This window comes from Xiphophorus maculatus, chromosome 23 (genome assembly GCF_002775205.1).
Source record: "Xiphophorus maculatus strain JP 163 A chromosome 23, X_maculatus-5.0-male, whole genome shotgun sequence".
In the NCBI taxonomy this organism is placed as follows: Eukaryota; Metazoa; Chordata; class Actinopteri; order Cyprinodontiformes; family Poeciliidae; genus Xiphophorus; species Xiphophorus maculatus.
This window is the reverse complement of record NC_036465.1, coordinates 30,987,248-31,000,060: the sequence shown is the minus strand read 5'-3', so window position 1 is coordinate 31,000,060 and position 12,813 is coordinate 30,987,248.

The following is a 12,813-nucleotide window of genomic DNA, read 5'->3' as shown; positions in this document are numbered from 1 at the left end:
ATATCAAGTCTTTCTGTCGCTTAGGTCACTTTGTGGTTACAGTTTTTACAAAAATTAAATTACAAAAGTTATTTCAGCATAAAACAATGTTTTAGACAATTTACATGACTTTCTTCAAATCCACAGTCTTAGTTTGGTAAAATTGTCTTTGATTCAAACAATTTAGGTGTCCATCCACAATCTTGTGGCAGGTTTCCTAGTATTTTGGCCGGTTCCTCCTGTGACTAAGCCACAGTGATTTTTCCTACAAAAACTTCTCTAGGCTGAGATCAGAACATGGAGACGCCACTGCAAAGCATTACCTTCACTGTCAGTAAGCTACTCTGTCACGTTTTCATTTTTTTTATCATCCATTTTAAAGACCCAAAACTTTAACTTCCTGGCTTTTGACTTCAAATGTTGCTTCCATGTTTCCACATCATGTCCTGCCTCATCTAATTGATTCTGTCCACTGGAGTTTCTTCAGACCAAGTCATATTTCTAGAAAATCTAAGGTGTTTGTCTCTGAGATTATCTTCAAGCTGTAATCTGATCCTTTATATTGGTTTTGGAATATTAGTTTAATCTTTTCTGAGTGGCCTTGACAACGGAACTTATTTTCCTTTAAAAACGTCTTCAGATTTTTACACAATAGAAAGAGATACATCAAAAGGAACAAGCACGCTAATTTGCTAAAGTTTCTTAAATTCTATTATTCATCCCCATTTTATTACTTAAAAAAGTCTTAAACTACATTCGGTTTAATTTTGAAAGCTAAATTAAACCAAGAGCTTTTCAGGAGATCGGTGAAGTATATCATTGATGTTGGTGAAATGAGGTATGAGATACAGAAAATATCTTTCATCAGTCAGACTTTGTTCTTAGTTCCGGTTTGCTAAATTTGGTGTCAGAGACAAAAAAATGTTTGAAGCAAATTTTTTTTTTTCAAATAAATATTCAGACATTTTCCAAAATCTGCAGTTGGCTTGTGAAAACAAACAAACAAACAAACAAAACATGCAAGCTAGGAAAGTAGTTAAGGTGAAAATATAATACTATTTTTAAACCAGCATATTCTTACTGTTTAAATGCAAATCAAATGGCAGAGAGAGAATATGTGACAGATTTGGCATATGAGGATGCAGCAATACTTTCAGGCTAAATTGGATTGTCAGAACCTTTAAGGCTGAGGTAATGACCGGTGCTCTGACCCCACCTATCTGACCCCACCCATCCTTCTCATGGCCTTCGCTGCATAACAATGTTTTGTGGAAGCCTTCTATGCTGATCAGCCTGCAGAGAGCAAACAAGTGGGCGAGCAGCGCTTTATGAAAGCAGCACCAGGCCATCTGGCCCGAGCCTCAGACAACCCAAACCTACAATTATCATCTATCATGACCCCATCAGACCCACCCGGCCGACAGCCAGCCAGGGAGAATTAGCTCCAGCCCATGATAGACAGAACCTAACACTCTCCTCTTGCTGCCTTGAAAAATAATTAAAGTTCAACTAATGAAAGCAGTCGGGAGGCATTTTTAGCAAGTTTTATGAATCTGGGAGGCACACTGTTGTTAAGTAATCATTAAAGTGCAGCTGCTAAAGCTGGTGAATATTATACATTATTAGACATTAATTTGTCCAAAAGCAAAATTATTCTCTGATAGCAGAAAATCATTCAGGGTGAATACAGACGGTGCCCAGAAACACTTTCCAGAAGCTTCATCTGGAGCTGAAAGCCTGAAGGGGAATCTAGATCATGAGGCCGACGGGCGTACCGTTTGTTTCCACACAACAAATGATCTTCCTACTGACGGGCCTCTGTGATGGATTTTATCTGCATTTTAAATTCCTATGTGCGAGCCGTGGGAACGGACTCTCTGCACCGCCATCTGTCTCTGAACAAACACATGGACATCGGCTGCAGACAAACAACCCTCCCCCCCCCCCACACACACACACACACACACACACACATGGATGATGCATGGCTCACAGGGGGCAGAGTTTATAGCCTGCTTGTGTGTTTGTGAACATCAGCATCATGTTGTCACTTCTGTCTGTCTGTTAGTTGAATCAGTGTTTTGTTTTTTAAATCAGAAGTTCAACAGCATGTGGAAGTTCAGCTCCCATGACTTTTGGTAAAGTGGGAAAATCTCCAAAGGTGAAACCAGTCACTACAAGAACACAGAACACTGACGGGGCTGTCTGGATGTCTGTCTGTGCCAGGAGAGATTTTTTTTGTGTGTAATTGTTTGTGAGCTAAAGTCTTTGAAGGAAACCAAATCTCATTTAGAGACTCCAGGTGTAATCATGAACTCCATTTGTGCTCACAACTTGGAGTTCTTGTGTTCCTTGTTTGAAAAATCAATTGGAATCCCTAAACTAATAATTCTGACCATTTAACTCAAAATATGCAACATTCAGTGGTGCTATCATATCAATAGCTACATCTCCACTGAACATAAAAATGCGCAAAATGGAATTACAAAAATAAATTTGCTTAATAGAAACACGGCAATTAAAAAAAAAACAACAAAACAAATTTTGATAAAATGTTTTTGCAGTAGGATGAGGTGTTTTTTTGGCCATACCAGATTGCAGTATATTTCACAAAACTGCAACACACAAGTCATGTGATCAACAACCTGATGATCAGAGGATGAAGGAGCAACATGTTTCTAAATGAACAAACTTATTCTTGTTTGATTTGAATTGTGTTTCTTATTTAATGGAAACACCACAATTGCAAAATTGTGTTTTTTCAAGATTAGTAGAATATCAAAAAAGGTTTTGCACACACTTATAATGGAAATGCAGCATAACATTGGGTTGGCTTTAATTCCCAGTTCAGAGTTTCAGCTCATTGTAAGGCGTGAAGAGTATGTGCAGATGACGGATTGGATGTGTGATCTGAAATAAGTTAATGGTTCCAGCAGCAACACTGCAGTAGGAATATTCGTCATGATAGTTGTACAAACCAACAACTAACCTGCAGGCACACAACCTTTCTGGATCGAGACAGAGTCAACTCTTTCCAATAAGAATAAAGTCTCAAACGCTTCATGTGGACGTGAGAAGAGTGATAGGGTGGATGGGTGAATGCAGAGTTGCCCTCAGGGACCATAAAATTAGTGAAAAGAGTTCAGAGATGGTGTAGGGTGGCTGGGCTGAAGGGTGAGGGGCTCCACAACTTTGTCATTGAAATGAAGCAGGAGATCCCTGTGACAAAGGCAGCATAGCAGGTGGAGAGAAGACGGCTGCGTTGGAGGAGGGGGATTGTGCCGTGTGTGCATTTTTAAATGACGGGAAAGCAAAGCACTCTGTGCTTTCCCTGGAGTCATCTGCTGATAGTTTACAAGAGACAAAAAAAATGACAAAATTCCCCAAAACGGAGGAGAGCCTGAGACAGACCGCTTGGTTTTAGGCAACAACAATAAAAGTAAATGTAAATACAACTTTAGCATTTAAGATTTATTATTAGCAAATATTCAACTACCGATAAATCTCAGTCCTCATAGGTTGGTAGTCAGCATGTGTTTCTCATGAGGCCGAGGGAAGTCTCAGCGTGTGTCAGAGGTTGGAGGGATTGTAAAGGCACGCGAGCATCTGCCGCTGTCTCATTACCATGCTGTTAGCTCGTGCGAGACAGAAGGGATTTTGGGTGAGAGAAAGCAGGATTTTTCCCACCCACCAGGCCTGGACCAGAATGACACACTGACAAATTTAAATGCAGAACCAGCTGATCCCTGATTCCAAAGTTTAAAGCAGGACAACATGGAACTCTGTCAAAACTGAAGGGATTTACCAAAATAAAAAAAAGGAAGAATGAGGATCTCAATAAAAAATAAGTAGTATGACATCTATATTTGAAGTAGCCTGGTAAAAACCAGCCGCTTGTTCTACACTTTGCTTCATCCAGAGGGTCTGAACTCTCAGCTGTTGAGAAACGATCGCTTCCTGGAGGTGTGGCTTTGTTAAGGTTTTAAATTTTACCCAGTCACTAACATTTGCCCACTGTGAAGAGTGGAGGACATTAATGTTAATGTTAATATTTGGAAGCATGACCAACACTGACTGAAGGCCTTCATTCACTTCCTCTGCTGTCATTGCTAAAATGTCTACAGACAGACTACAATTCTAAAACAGCAGAAAATCAACATCACCATTCATAACTTCTCTTTCTGTTTGCTGATTGGCTCAGTCAAAAATCACCCAGAGATAATCCGAGTCAAGGGGAGAAAGCCCAGACTGTGCTGGAAGCAGGAAGGTGATGGGCAAGCTATGTTTGAAGATGTTTATGGAATGAAGTCTAAGCACTGAGTTGTAGCCGGGCGCTGAAGCTGATATCTGTCTTTCCGATTCATGGGGCGCTCTGCAGGCCGGTCACGACCTGCTTCACAAAGCCGTGCAGTCTGGGCATGAGACAGACCCAAACACTGACCACACTTAGCTGAAGGAACAGTACTGACATCTAGTTCATCTGAATTAAACTGAACTGCACTGAACTGATTTGAATAGAATCCAGTTCAATAAGATTCAGCTATAGAGCAAAAATGTACAACAAATGACATCTAAACACACTTACTGAGGCAAGCAGCTCAGATAAAACACTACAGTCAAATTCAGATTTTAATGCCAGTTGGAAGGAAACCCAGCTGATTTTGTTAAATCATTGACTCCGTAGAAAGAATCTGCTGATAGTTAAAAGGAAGAAACATGCAGGGGATCATGTATCGACTGGCAGAGACACAGAAAACTCTGAATCCTTGGTCTGCGAGATTAGGGCCACACTAACAGATTTATTTTTTGAAATTATAATAATAAAGTCAAAGTAATAACAGAGCAAAGACAACATTTTTAAATGAAAGTTGTGCAATTTAAGAGAAAAAAGTCATTTTAATGAGAAAAAAGTTTCAATAGAGTTATCAGATCTGATGTGACTACATCGTCTAGTCGGTTGTTCTTTCTCATAGACATTGTTGATGCCGATGTGTTAAAAGATCAATCAGACCCAGGAGGAGGGTCTTAGTGCTGTCAATTTTCCTCATGCATGCGCTGCTCACTCCCTCAAGAAGACGACGGCGGATAAAAGGTTTTCCTGAAGCAATAAGTTGTTTCTTCTCCAGTTAGCAGCACTTACTCAGGGATGATTGATGCTGCTTCTCCTGGCTCTGATTGGTTGATTTTGACCAATAGCGATGCATTTCTTTACATGACAGTAGTAGCTCAGGGAAGTGTTAGAGATTATTTTTTTCTCTGACCATCTGCCTAATTTTACACTGTCATGACATGGTGATAGTTTGAACAAACATGTAAAAAATATATATTTTTGTAAAAGTTACATTCTGCAGTTCAAAGTATTTCCTTATTTGTAAAACTGATACCAAAGTAACTTCACAAGATGCTCCACATTCCTCATTTTATTTATTTTTTAAATATTTTTTATGGAGGAATTTTCATAAAATCTCCTAATATATAACCTTATTCTGTTAATATTGATTTATTTTCCCAATAATTCTAGTTTATTCTTGTATAATACAACTTTATTGTGCTGCAACTTCATTCTCAAAATAGTATGACTTTATTCTGAAAATGAAAACATTTCGTTTTTCCTAGCTTGGTCCAAATACTCTCTCTCTCTCTGGTAGAGAAATATTTGGTACACAGTCACCTTCAATAGCTTTGTCTAAAAGAGCTGCTCAAAGGCAGTAAACCAGTTGGATTATCAATGGGATGGAAAAGGGATCACAAATAGTTATTTACTGTAGTTTATTAATGTATCATCTTCCTGTCATCTCAACTAAAACTCTGAAATAAACTGTACCCATGTTTGTGAAATCCAAGGTGTGTTTTGTTGTAACTTGCACACTTTGCTGTCACCAAGCAGTTTGTCCAGCAGTTTGGGTTTTTAAAATATTTTCATAAACACTAACCATGCAAACCAGAGCATTTCAAACTTTAATGAATGAAATTTAAAACCTTGCATGTCGTAGTGTCCACCACCAAAGACAGTAATATGTCACCATAAAAGTCTACACTCCTACTGCAAGTCGCAGAGGCAGCAGAGTGACGCCGTGTCATAATGAACGTTCCTGAAGAACCAAATGGGGAATGGTGAGAAATTTTGTTTTCAAAAATTCTCTTCTCTTTTCCATCATGTTACGGGCAGAACTTCATCCCTCCCTCCCATCATCCAAGAATAGAGATAAATACACACACACTCATGATGACATCTAGTTGCACCAACTGGAGGTCACTAATAATGTTGCTTCAGTGTGTGTAAATTCACAGAGAAAACTTCAGAGAATGAAAGTGTTTCTGCTCCTCTCCCTGATGCCAGGTCAGCCTCATGATGTCCTTTAGCTCTGCACTGTCTCATGTCTGGAGGACAATCGTTCAACTTGTCATAATGTAGATTTGTAGTTGGACCCAAGAAGCAGATGGAACAATTATGAGATTTTAATTAATCAAAATCTAAACTTATAAGCAGGAAGTGGGAGGAGAGCAACAGAAAGAGGAGAGCAGACAGGCGGACTGAGGGAAAGACAGAGAGAGACGGCAGGAGACGAGCAGCGGAGGAGTAAACACAAACCAGGAAACAGCCAGAACATAAATCTAACAGAAAAGAGCAAAATGAACAGGAAGAATGAACTAAGTCTATAAAATCTAAACATAAGCGCATAGATAACAAAGGAAATACAAATCAAAGTAGCAGCAAGATTAACAGAAACAGAAAACAAAGAATGAGGCTGAACACAAATAAACAAGAAAGAGATCAAAAATGCAAACACTGTGCAAATGCAAAACCCAACAAGCCAGAATCCCGATGCAACCTGGAAAAACCTATTGGGAGGAAAATATTGGACCTAGAGTAGAAAGAATTACAGAGTTCCAGCTCCTCTGCAGCTTCTTACTGCATTCCTAACTCACTACTCACTCAGATCACACCTGCTTACCATCGCCCAAAAATATATTTAAATAAATAAAGCGAGAAGAGAACTGTCTTTCAGAAAGGAATGAAGACTATTTCTTCAAAGTCTGATTGGAATCTTCAGGCTCTGCTTCCCTTTGCCCTCGGAGGAATGCCTCTCCTGCTTGTCATGTTTAATATTTTTCAGGAGTAATTGTGTTTCAAAAACCTTTGAGGTTTAGCTTGTGTTGCATCTCCAGCCTGGAGTGCCAAACTCCACAAAAGGAAGTGATGTCTAGCATTTCTTGCAACAGGAAATTGCTTTGCTTTGCCTAAGTGGGACAGTGCGGGATGGTAGTTTAAAGCCTACACAAAGACGGATACAGAAGGAAAGGTGACAAATGTGCAACTATGCAAAGCTGCAAATTGAATTCTTCCTCTCACTCCAACTGTCAACATTAAACACTTTGTTTTTTGCATTGTTTTCCAAGAAATCTTTCAAACTCTAGTGTGATAGTTTGGTATAAAACTGGACTTTAGTTACTAAGTCAGCATTAAACCGCCAGTATATTTGCACATTTCCACAAACACATTTTGGTTTGGACAGGCCTGCACTCTCAGTGATGCCACATCTGTCTTCTACAGATTATTTTACTTTTGACTTTTTAGTCATCAACATGGTCCACACACCATGTAGGAACACAAAGCTCTGAAGATGAAAATCAAACTTCACAGTAAGGCACTGAACAAAAGTTTAAAAGTAAAATCAAATATATTTTTCAGTCTCTATGTAAAAAGTAATGCAACAGAAAATCCCAGAGATTATATGTTTTTTATCCTATAAGAAAAAACATAAAAATGGAAGCAGGATTACAGATGGCTGGGTATAAGCATTTTCAATGGTCATGGAAGAAAATATTGTATATAAAAAAATCACACCCCAATATCATCTTCCTAATATTGTAAAACTTCTCAGACAAATTATCTCCTTGTAAATGAACACAGGAATGATTTAATGTACGTTTTTCTTTGTCATTATTTGTAGATCAGTCCAGTAACTGAAGAAAGATAGTCAAAGAAAATATATTTTTTTTTCATTATTATTATTTTGGATTTTTTTTAGTAAAACAAGTGGATGGTTTATTTTTATTACTGCAATTTTAATCATTTAGATTAAACTGTTATTTTGATGGCATGTAAGACGCAGAGCTGAACATGAAGAGAAAGCCAACAGACTTTCACCTTCTTTCTTTTTTCATTTTGCAAAGTCTTTGGATGGCAACACTGTAAGAACAATCAAGTTTCAATCAAGTTTATTTGTGTAGCACATCTCAGCATCAAGACAGTTCAAAGTGCTTCACATCATAAAAACACAAAAATACAAAGTCATAAAGATGACTGAGATCTTGAACCATCGTGCCTTCAGTTGGAACTTCATCAGCCTTCATCAGGAAACTGTCATGTCACTTTAACATACTGAACAGCTTTCTGTGTTCATATTATAGATGTTAACTATAAATACATATTTCTATATCCTCTTTGCCATGGTTGTGGCTTTAACTGGTTCTTTCCCAGTCTGTCACATTTGTCTCCATTTACAGATCTTGTGGTTCCTCCACATTCTTTGGAACAAACTCCTGGGTTGTTCAGTCCGGACCTGGCTGGGTATTGACTGTAAGCCATTTGATTGGCACCACACTGCATTTATTAATTGGCCTGTGGAATCTGTGAAAAGAACATAGCAGATGGCAAGACTGTGAGCAGCAAATGGATAATTTTATGACCAAGCCTTGAAGTTCAAACCTTTCAATCAATTATGGCGGAAGAGCAAATACAGCTGGATGGAGCAACCCGCACTGAAAACATTGATCAAGGACTTTTGAAGATCCTGATTCCCCAATAGTTACATGCACAAACAACAGAGTGTTGACGACCGGTCCTCATGCCCCGCCCACATTCCTGCCCATTTTCAAGCGAGTGGAAACACAACCGACTTGACTAGAACGGAATCAGACATTACCCAGCTAGAGTGAGACTTGAGATTGTAAAATATAAAAACAAGAGGACGTTAGAGATGGATAATACGTTTTGGGAGATTGTACTCTTTGCAGACACACACTCTGCTTAATATCAGACAGTTTTGAGCATGTTTTCACTGATGGTAAAGCTCTTCTCTGTTAGCATGAAGTGTTTTATTCTGGTTTGAGTTTAAGATAAAACACTGCAGCTAACAGCTGCTTTTGTTTGGACAGAACTGAGTGAAAATCTGCTGAGGTTCTAAATTTTAGCACAAGACAAGGAAGTTCAAATGTAAGCTTAGCGGTCAGTGAATTGTAATTATACTCGTTTGCATCATTTTTGAATGTGTTTGTGTCCATGCTGAGCTGTTCTCCTGTGGTAGTAGCTGTTCATCTTTCAGAGCAGCAGAATAGCTTGTTTGCTCTCCTCTTTGCCTCTGATCAGCTCTGATTGTCTTCGCTGTCATCCCACGCCTCGCAGTGGCTGCAGTCTTGTTAATGATCCCTCCAGGACTCTATTCACACTGGGATACTTTCAAGAAGGCCCTTGTCTTGTTGATGGGGCCCAAAGCTTATTAGTTTTCTCTAAGTTTTGAAAATGTCCTTTCAGGAATCACAGTTCACATTGAAGGAAAACTCTCACAAAATAACTAAGCAGTAGCTACATTTCCTCCCTGTTGTCACATGGATTTCCAGGAAACTTTGAAACTTTTTCCAAAAATGACAAAAAAGAAGAAAATGTGAACTATGTGTGTTTTCATCTGCTGGTTTGCAGTGAATCCACCAGGCTGTGCAAAGGGTAATTTTGTCAGATGCTGACGTTACCCAGAGCTGTAACAATCCCTTTAGCTCATTAACTCTTTTTAGAAAAAAGTCCAAATTATTATTTTTATTATTTTAAAGGTTGCCATTTCAATCAACCTTTTTCCAATGTGATACTTCCAAATGTGAATAAAAAACTATAGATATATTTTTTTAAATTAATCACTTGATATGTTACAAAAAATTGTTCTTTGTAAAGTCATCTACATAAAAAAGTCATCTACATTCTTGACTCTGAGGAAACAGATTTTAAATTAGTTCCTTTATGAAGTCGGTTCACACATAAAATAGTAATGAGCTTCAAAAATCAGGAGCATCTAGTCGATATCCTGAGCAAGGAGCTGGTTGACATGAACCATGCTTGGTAAATATGAGCAGTGCTGACAAATTCTACATAGGTATTTGTCTGGTGGCACTCGGCCGCCTGCTTGTATCTGCCACAAAGGCCAACTGACTTCTCCAGCTCACCGAGAAAGACATGTGGTCGTGTTAAATTTCATGCTCCAACAGAGTAGGCCTGTTTCAGATGATCACAGGCACTTTTACGAATTCATTCATGCTGGGATGGAGCAAAAGGCCTCTTCTCAGAGGGACACACGCCTGGCATATGCTGCCCTGTTACTTGATAACCTGTTTTGAAGGCTTCACAATAGCTGCTTCTGGTCTACGCCCTCTTTTCATATCTTAGCACAGAGAGATTACAGTCCAGCTTATTGTTGTTTCTCTCTAATAACTTCTAAAGCTTTTGTATCATAAATTTAACCACACCCCGCATTTTAGTCCTTTGCCTTTAACTAGTATCCACCAGATGTCAATTAGGCTCTGCTTAAAGCCGGATACATTTCAAACCTTCTCTTTTTGACTGTTTATCCAATGCAGGCATAAACTACAAGTATATTTTCACTGGATTTAAGAGGGTGAACAGAAATCAGCAGAAAAGATCTGAAGTTAAGCCCAAGAGAAAAGGTAGTGGTGAGACAAAAACAGCACTTTTATATTTACCCAGAGCTTTTTTGTGAGTATTGTTGTGGTATTTTGACTGGTTGATTTTTCAACATTAAACATATTTATATAAAGTAAACTAACCCTCATACTACCTGTTAACTTTAACTGTTTGATTCATTAACATCTTTGTACCGCCTTATGTAATGAAAGAAAGAATAAATACTAAATTCTTGTAAAAATATAAGGTGTTAAACCATTCAAAAGACTCAAACCAAAAATCCACAACCCTGGTGGTTCCTTAGCAGATTTTCTTAAAGAAACAGTGAAGTGGTGTTGTCTGTGTTTCATTAGAAGATGTCATTCAGGCTTTCTGCAATAAATATTGTAAATGTAAAAACATTTCCTGACTGTACTGTTGCTATAATTTAGTTTCATACCGTAAACGCTTGTGGTAAAATTGCCAACTATAGTTGTATTCCTGAAAATAACAGGTTTCAATGTGACAAGCGAAACCTCGTTTCCAGTAGTTCCTGAGTTAGACATTGGTTGAGGTTGTTGCAGTGGACTTCAGGATACAAAAAGTAACACATTAAAGCTCCATTCACACAGAGCAGCTCTTCAGTCAAACAGTAACCACTCCTTCACATAGCGTTTCTCAACGGGGAAGGGTGTTCAGAGGACAGCAGGGGGCGCTGGCGGAAATTTTTACAAAAGAGGGAGTGCTGCGATTCCTTTGTGGGGGCATTTTCTTGAAGGTAAACTTTACACCTTAAATGCACAACAATATCAGTTTAGACTTTGAGCAACTTGCTAAAACTGTATTGTGTAAAATTAAAACATGCTTGGCTGCAACTGTATCGATGGCAGCTCTTCTTCTCTTCAGTGTTTGTAGCTTATTGGCTCAGCTCTGTTCTCCTGCTACTCTTAGCTTCACCGCATCAGTTCAGCATCACTCCGGCTGATAAGGTTGCTGTGATTCAATTGTGTGGTGTCTGATTTTCAAAAATGTTATGTTTTATTGAGGATTCTTGTTCATATGTTTTGGCAGTGCTGTGATCATGTCAAAGCAGCAACTTATATTAAAAAGTGTTTTATTGTCCGTCTGGATGCTGCCCGCTTCCATGGAAGGACAACAAAATATCGCACTTAACTTTAGATAAGGAATTATATGTTACCTGAGCCCTTGGTTTATCTGAGATGTGTTGCTGTTTTCTAAATGAGGTGGAAGTTAAAGGTCAAAGAGCATTCACATTGAATGGCATGCTGAAATCACAGCGCCATATAGTGGCCTGGCATGAGAACTACAATGGACTTAAGGTTGTTTTCGGTGAAATATAACTGTGGATTCTTTTCACAATCAACATCCAAAAATACCGGCATTTCCCAGGCAGTGATCTTGTAAATGTAGTTAAGTTCTTGCTTGATAAGATTCACCAGGATAACTGACTTTTAAATATATGGAGGTACTTCTTTCATGTCACTTTAAAATCATGGTTAGCTCACTAACTTGTCAAGTAACAACTCATTAGACTCATAGACACAATGCTGTCTCCCTCTTCTTTTCTTTTGAAACGTCTCTGAATTGTTGCTAATGCATGGCGGCAGGACAATGCAGAGACCAGAGCAGCAGTCTACGAGTTCCTCTTTAGTCACCCTTTTGTCAGTGGGGGGAAGGAAGCAAACAAAGGCCCTCTGTGTGACTCCATTTGAATGTTTACCACGTGTAGGGCCAATGGGTGACATATTTTCAGGAGTGCTCATTCATTAGAATGAAGATTAACCAACCCCAGTAACCCACAGACCCATCGTCTTCTTTTCTGTTTGTCTTGGCAGCTGTGAAGCAGGCGCCATCCTTTCTGCCTCTGTTTTATTTTCATTTTTGGCGTGGGGGTTGAATCTTTCTCACTGAAATGCCACGTGTTCTTAATTTCAGGGCTGTTTGAGTGAAAGCTCTTGAAGGTCCCTGGATCAGTTTTGGCAGCAGGCTGCACACTATCCCAATGTTGCTTGACTTTCAACTCAATAGCCGCCTTGCTTTGGTTTCTGCTGTGTAACAACATTCTTTCATTTATCTGCCCTTTTTAATCTGTTGACTTTTGCTTGGGTGGAAAGTTCAGCAATCTGACATTGTAACAGAAA